Below are 7,444 nucleotides of genomic sequence, written 5' to 3' on the forward strand. Positions count from 1 at the left end.
TTTTCTTGGAAAAATAGTTTATGGACTGAATTTTCACTCGGAGAATAATTCAACGGCTAAAACGGTAGTTCACCCTATACAGAAATGTTCTCTGGGTCACCTCCTCTAGTGAACAAGGAATGCATTATCACTCACCCTTAGATTTGATACAAGGGTTGGATATGCTTGCAATGTCTGAATGTTTTAATCTCATGATGATGGAGGTATCCTTGATTGATTATGATGAGGATTCCTTACTTGATTGAGTTGATCTTCAATTTGGAATGTATTAAAAATAAGATTTAGTAATTAGTCCTATCTTTCATGTCTTGTGACTTTTACATGTGACAAGTAGTGGAGCTTTAGTCAGTTGTTGTGTGCCCTATCTATTTAATGACGTCAATCTTGTCTTCTTCGGGATAAAGTCCACATGTCGCCTCTTGGATATGTGGGATTATTTTATGCTCCACACAAACTTTCTATATTTAGAAAAAAAATTACACCTTTGAAGAGTGCAAAATAAGATTTTTAGAATGTTAATAAAAGTTCCCAGAAAACAATTAAGAAAAATAAATAATTTTTTACAATTGTGAATGAAATTTCGATCATAATCTACCCCCCCCCCCCAAAAAAAAAACCTCCTCAAGAGTAAAAAATTTGATATTTTTTAGGGTTTACACTCGACACACAAACTTGATAGTTTAAAGTTGCATAGAAAATGTCAGTTAGTACTATAGTCTAGTGGTATTTTTTTTCACTTGTAAGTGAGAGGTTTTAAGTTCGATTTTCACTAAAGGCAATTTGAACCACATTATTGCTAAATCATTGTGATATTAAGCTCATCCTCCTTCCTCTTAGTGTGAATAATATTGTTTGTTTAAAAAAAAAAAAAAAAAAAAGTTGCATGGAAAATGCATGAATCGTTGGGGCAATATAGTGTGACTAATTATGGGAATAACATAATTAAATGAGTGAATGGAACAAGAAAAGCACACTTTCTGTCTTACCAGAAAACGGACCAAAGGGTAAGTTGAAAAGGGCGTTTCACCGGCCAAATTTAGCCACATGGCCCAAAACAAATGCTTCTTCGTCTTCCCATCTGGTTCTTCTGGCCCCAATCTATATAACCCCAGATCTCCCTCTCTCTTCTCCCATAGTCACTCTCTCTCTCTCTCTCTCTCTCTCTCTCTCTCTCTCTGTGTAAAGGAGAAAGAAGCTACAGGGAAGAAGCAAGAAGAAGAAAATAAGGGAAGAAAAAAGAAGGAATAAGTGGCGGGGTCCAGCTTTGGGCAAGCAAAGTCATCAGTAATGGCGCAGGACATAGAAGACAAGAAGCACTACTTGTTTCTCCACCACCCATTGCCCAATATTTCAGGTGCATTGACCAAAATGCCCTTCAAACGAAGGGTAGGTACCCTACATATGAAGTCGTTCCATTGATCCAATGAGGCATGACCAGAGGTCACTTTCAAACAAATCCCAAGGATGATTAAGTGGTAATCAATGAATGTAACTGATCTCTTATAGGTTTTGTGTAGAGAGAGTACCAACTCAACCAACACCATTCCTTGGTAGAAAGTTTAGAGGCAGACAGGATGGAGCCAGGCAATTCTAATTATAGTTTTCTCATGTATTTTTATTTGGTAAATTCCAAAGTAATTCTCCATTATTATTGTTCAAGATTTATATACACATATACCAACTACCCTTTAATTCTTCTGTGTGTGATTCTTCTAACTTCTTTTAATCCAAGGGAGGTGAAGAAGGAATAAGATGTTTAAAGCCTAATGGGTTCGTTGGTCGGTCATCGTCTTCATGGGTGAAAAGTTCATGGGAAGTATAAACAATTTATAATTAAGGGATCTGATTTAGTTCTGTATCTAATCTGAGCTTTTAATTTTCACTTTATCTCGTAATGATGATCGATGAGGCTGCTGCTGATTCTTTGTTGCATTTTCTTTCAGATATTCCCTTGAATTTCATCTGTTTAAATATGTGTAATTCTACTGGATTTATGTAATGAACTCGAGGCTCCTATTGGCTACCTAACAAACTAAGTCACGATTTTCTTATCATCCAAGTCATTATTGTCCGTTGATTAAATTAGATGATTGCATGATCTGTTTGTTAATTGTTAGATGACATTGTGTTCGTATTTAGTACGTATTTATGATCTATCTGATTGCAGGGATCAATATTCCAGACTACAAAATTTCCAGAAAGTTTTCTTGAATCCCTCTACCTCCCTCCTCCAGCTATACTATATAGTTCCGACTTGAATGCAATATTGTTTAGAGAAAAGATTTTTAAGGGCACCAACTTATTTCAGCGTCTAGTACGTACGTATAGATCGTTCGTCATTGTTATTGTCAATATTTATGTAAGTTTAAGATGAATCAAATATCAAGAAAATTATACATACTCGATGCTGTAGATGAGTGAATCACAGTCCAAATGTATTGACGAACAAACATCTGGAATGTTAGGTACAAATTTACATTTAGACTCATGAGCCTTGGCACTGCAAATCTGCAACATGTCTGCGCAGGATAGGTTTAGCTTTTTGAAACTGAAGTTAACCGCACCGACACTTTTGGATTGGAATTTCTGTGGAAGGGATATTGTGCAGGTGAAAGATACATAATTCATGTTTCTTTTAATTACTGGCTTCTCACGTGCTTGATAATAGATTATATATTTTTCATGGGAGAATTTCATTTGATGATATACATATATACTTCAGCTTTTATATACGTATAGGTTGCTTCCCAGCTCCTTCGTTTGTTCAGATATTTCTGCTGTATACATATCTGTTAGTCTTTATTTTAGGGTTCTTGAATCTTTCAAGTATTTTGAATTTTTAGAATGGAAATCGGCCTTCAATTATAGAGACTTTATTGTTTATTTTGAGGTGTGTGTGTGTATATAAAATATTCACATGCTTGTTCTATTATAGCCGTGTGTTATAGGGCAGTGCGTGTATGTTTTCTTGTCTGGCATCTTTCTGTCATGTTGTATACATAAGTCTGTCTATTCCAGGAAATCCAGGGTCAAGAAATGCGGCAATTTCCAATCATAATTTGCTTACGGTGATAGGAATGAACTATTTGCATGTATGAGCATAAAACTCATCCTATCCTTTTGTGTTTTTTTCTATTTCTCATGAATAATCAATCTATATAGGTCTGTATGAACATCAACAAGATATAGCCATATTATTTGAACCATATTCCTAAACATTTTATGTGCAGCTGACATGTCATTGCCATGTAATTTAGAAGGATAATATTAAGGAGACGAAATTTTTAGATCAAATTTTGTAAATCAAATGATGTGGCTATTGATAATTGAATTATTACTTAAGTGTTGATTAACATGCTTATTTCGTATTAATGACATATCATTTGATTTGCAAAGTTGGTATAAAATTTTGATCTACCTTTCATTACTCTTTAATGAATGAATAATTCTATTTTATGTCAAATTTTATTCGTTTCATAATTAAAATTGTTTATTCCTAGTATAACTTGAAGCCTCTCAATACTTGAAACACAAATGTGTTTTTTTTTTTTTTTTTGAACAAACAATATTATCTACACTAAGGAGGAGGGGATGGACTTAGCCTCACAATGAACTAGCAATAATGTGGTTTAAATTCACCTTTGGCGAGAATCAAATCTAAGACCTCTTACTTATAAGTGAAGAGGAATACTACTAGACCATAGATGGTTACACACAAATGTGTTTTTAGATTAAACAAATGAATGCATCAAATAATGGCTCTAGGGTTTCTAGGAGAGTCTCCCCCGTCTTGGGGCACCGGCGTCCTTTATGGGGTAAATCGAATGATTTTCATCCTTGTTTAATTAGGATGAGTGATTAAGGAAGATTATTGGTGGTGGTGGCGTAGAGTTGGCCATGGTGTTAAGTTTAGATTAACTAGTGGAGATAGAGCTAATTGGGCTAGTTTGTCTTGATTATTGGGCTCGGGTTTCCGTTTGATTTGTTCAGCAATTGGGGCTGGGTAATTCGTAGATTTTGTGTAGAAGGGAGGGTTTGTGATCCTTAGAAGATGATTCGTCTGTTGTCATGGTTTGGCATGCTTACCCTGAAACCAGTGTTGTTTGGGTTTAGGTGTTTGAGATCTAATATTAAGGCTATTTAGGGTTTTATAGGTTAAGTTGTTTCCGGTGCGTGGGATTAACTAAGTTTAGTGGTGTGACACTTGGGTTGCCTGCCTTGATTAACATTTTATTTTGTTACAATTTTATTTTCGGTTTTTATGTGATATTTTAATTTGCCTGCACATTTCTGTTTGGTGGTTAATTTCAATAATTATAAGAGATAGGTATATGTTCGTTTCTTGTGCTTATTTTTGTGTGTTGTACTTGAGTGTGCGGCGTTGGTTTTGGAGTAATGTCATCATTAGTTCTAGTTTGTTGAGTCCTAGAATCAATAGTTGGCACTTTTCCTTCATTATAATCCCATCTAGGGGTTTCAAGTGTTTTCAAGGAAGCTTGCATGCGGAGGCGCCTCCTTTTTTGACCGTTGGATACCTTCAAATCTCAGCTATTCAAGTTGGTGGTGCCGTCTGTTGGTTCACTCACTTCTGTCTTCTAGCCTTTTATCCTTTTGTCCTTCTATTTCTTTTCCAATGGCCAACTCTCAATTTGCTGCTTTCAGTTCAAACCTAACCAGGAAAACCAAAATCTGTTCTAACCAATATATTCCCCGTTGGGCTAACGCTTTTCCGGTTCCTCAACCCGGGGAGGATCGTGTAGTGGTGGATAAGGCATTTGGTACCTTCAGAAGGAGCAAGGGGTTACAAGGGTTAGTACCAGTCTGTGTTCTACTCTTAATGTTGAGCACATGCAAGCTAGAGTTCTGATGGGAAATATGTTTGGGCAACCTTTGGAGGCAAGGTTAATCAAGTGGAAGCTAGGGCTACTTTGGAAAAATGATGTTAAGCACACTTTCTACCTTGACCATTATGGTAGGAAGTGGTTGGCTTTAGAATTCACTGGAGTGTGTTCTAACAACCGCCCATGGTATGTCCGTGGACAAATTTTCTACTTGGAGAGGTGGACGCCTAACTTCAGTTATTTGTACACAATCGATAAGCTTGTTGTATGGGCGAGGCTGCCTAGGCTTCCTGTTCGGTATAAGGAGGAAAATATTATCAAGGTGATCGCTTAACCCTTGAGTGGTATCATTAAGGTTGATGAGATCCCGCTGGTTCTGAACGGTGTTTTTGTTAAGGGTGTTGGTTGAAGTGGGTTTGCATTTTCCTCTGAAAAGTCCTCATTATCCATAACGATGATGACCACCCGATTCTAGTAAGTTATAAAAGCTTTTTGAGGTGTGTTTTTATTGTGGTAGAAGAAGGTTTGATGGACATGAGTGTGCAGAAAGTGAAGTGGATAATAGTTGTTTTCTTACTGAGATGGTGTTTGAGATGAGCGTCTCATCTATCCTGGGGATACTAGGGTAGATGAAGATGTGAAGGGGGCCTTGCAAAATGATGTGATGTAGTGTTTTCCTTTTACGGTCCCGCATGATGATGAAGCGGTGGACAGTGAAGAGATTTGACAGAAATTTGGGTGGGATCATCATCAGGAAGATGGGTGGACTACGGCAGCCCCAAAGTGGAAGAAGAAAGTAGAGAAGCGTCAACTGACTGAGGAAATGGGGGAGGGCAGGTCTCAGAGGGATTTGGGCAAAGAGGGGAAAGTTGCAAAGTACAAGTGGACACTTAGGGTTGACCTAGTGCAAGACTGGAGAAGGTCTCCGAGGCATGAGGATGCAATGAATGAGGTAAAGGTTAAGTGGATTTGTGTCTTACATGCTAAGTTTACTATTTTAAAAATAAATTATATGTGTGTGATTTGTTTGTGGTGTGATAAGTATAGTTGCTAGAATAGGAAAATAATTAGGTTCAAAATTATTATTGTTGTTGGTGCTTATGTTTGCAATTGAACCTTTTTTTTAATTAATAGTGACACCATTGTTATGGTTTGGTATATATGCTGTGGTAATTTGCTTGTTCAAGACATTGTTTATGTGAGGTAATTAGGATAGCTGATGATAAAGGTCCAACTGTTAGGGATGTTGTGGATGCTGTCGTGGCTGAAGAAAGAAATTTGCTGCCGCCGCCACCACCTAGGCCTAGAGTTGGAGTGATGAGTCCGAGGAAGGGGATCCGTGAGGAGTTTGTGAATCAGGAGGGACCTAGTTATTTGAACGAGAGTATCTGTAGTGGAACTGCAGAGGGTGGGAAAGACCAGAGTTTTGTAGCAATTTTAATCCTGATGGTAGTGCGGTGGCCTGTGTTTGTTCCGGAATTCCTCTGCAGTTACTATTAATATAATGAATCATTGTTCTAGATTTATTCATTGCCAGGTTCAAGATTTGAGTATGATCATATCCATTTTCTTACGTTTGTTTATGCTTATCATTAGATGAAAAGCGTGGAGGTGTTGGAATACCACCGTAGATATGACTAATTTTATCAACTTCATGATGATTAGAATCTAATTTATCTCCATGCTTCGGGAGTGCCATTTACTTGGTCTAATGGTCATGGAGACATTTATGTAGTATTTGAAAGGTTGGATAGAGCCTTAGTTAATCCTAGCTGGATAAATACTTTTTAAGGATGCAAAGCTTCCTGGTTACCCTATTTTTGGTTCAGATCGTAGTCTCATTTTCCTTTCAAGTAATGAAGCTTTCAAGAATAAAAGATATGGACAATTTCAATTTGAAGCAGTGTGGCTTCATCACCCTGATTTTAAAACGTTTGTTAATGATTCTTGGAAGTGGTGACGATGGGATATTACCTAGAGATTAGTTTAGATCCTGTGCGGGAACTTTCAAGTACTTGGTAATTGGAATAAAAACACTTATGGCAACTAATGACAAAAAAGATCTTCTGAAAATTACTGAAGGAAAAGAATATGAATAATTCGAATGCATTATTTAGATTTGAAATTACACCTCAAAAATGAGTTGCAACAAGTGCTAAAGCAAGAAGAGATTATGTGGCTCAGAAGGCGAAAGTGAATTGGCTTAAGTTTAGAGATCAAAACACAAGGTACTTCCAAACAAAAGCTACAGTAAGGAAAAAAGGGAATGAAAATTTCAAAATTAAAAGTGATCATGGTCTCTGGTGGTTTACTGGGGGAGGGCTGGAGCAAGTTTTTGTGCAAGATTTTAAAAGGCGTTTTTCCTATGCTGTTAAAAGTATAGGAGCACTGAATGCCTATGGCCCTATGGTTACAGTGTTGGTTTCTTTCATGAATGCTGGGATACCATCAAAGGGTCAGTGGGCTCTCTAGTTAGGGACTTTTTATTTTTTATTTTTTATTTACAATGGAATGAGTTTGAGATTAATTAACCATACTAATATTACTCTTATCTCTAAGGTAGATAATCCTGAGGTGGTAAGTAACTACAGACCTATAAGTTT

At 36.9% G+C, this 7,444-nt stretch overlaps 1 long non-coding RNA gene across 1 annotated transcript; it reads left to right on the forward strand.

Moving 5' to 3' along the window:
- The first annotated feature begins 1,359 nt into the window (after positions 1-1,359).
- Positions 1,360-6,386, forward strand: LOC125473070. The gene is made up of 2 exons (XR_007254988.1): positions 1,360-5,793; positions 6,083-6,386. It is a non-coding gene; the product is annotated as an uncharacterized LOC125473070 (long non-coding RNA).
- The last annotated feature ends 1,058 nt before the right edge of the window (positions 6,387-7,444 follow it).

The sequence above is a fragment of a genome, unplaced genomic scaffold (assembly GCF_019419815.1).
Source record: "Pyrus x bretschneideri cultivar Hongxiangsu unplaced genomic scaffold, Pyrus_bretschneideri_v1 Contig8, whole genome shotgun sequence".
Classification (NCBI taxonomy): domain Eukaryota; kingdom Viridiplantae; phylum Streptophyta; class Magnoliopsida; order Rosales; family Rosaceae; genus Pyrus; species Pyrus x bretschneideri.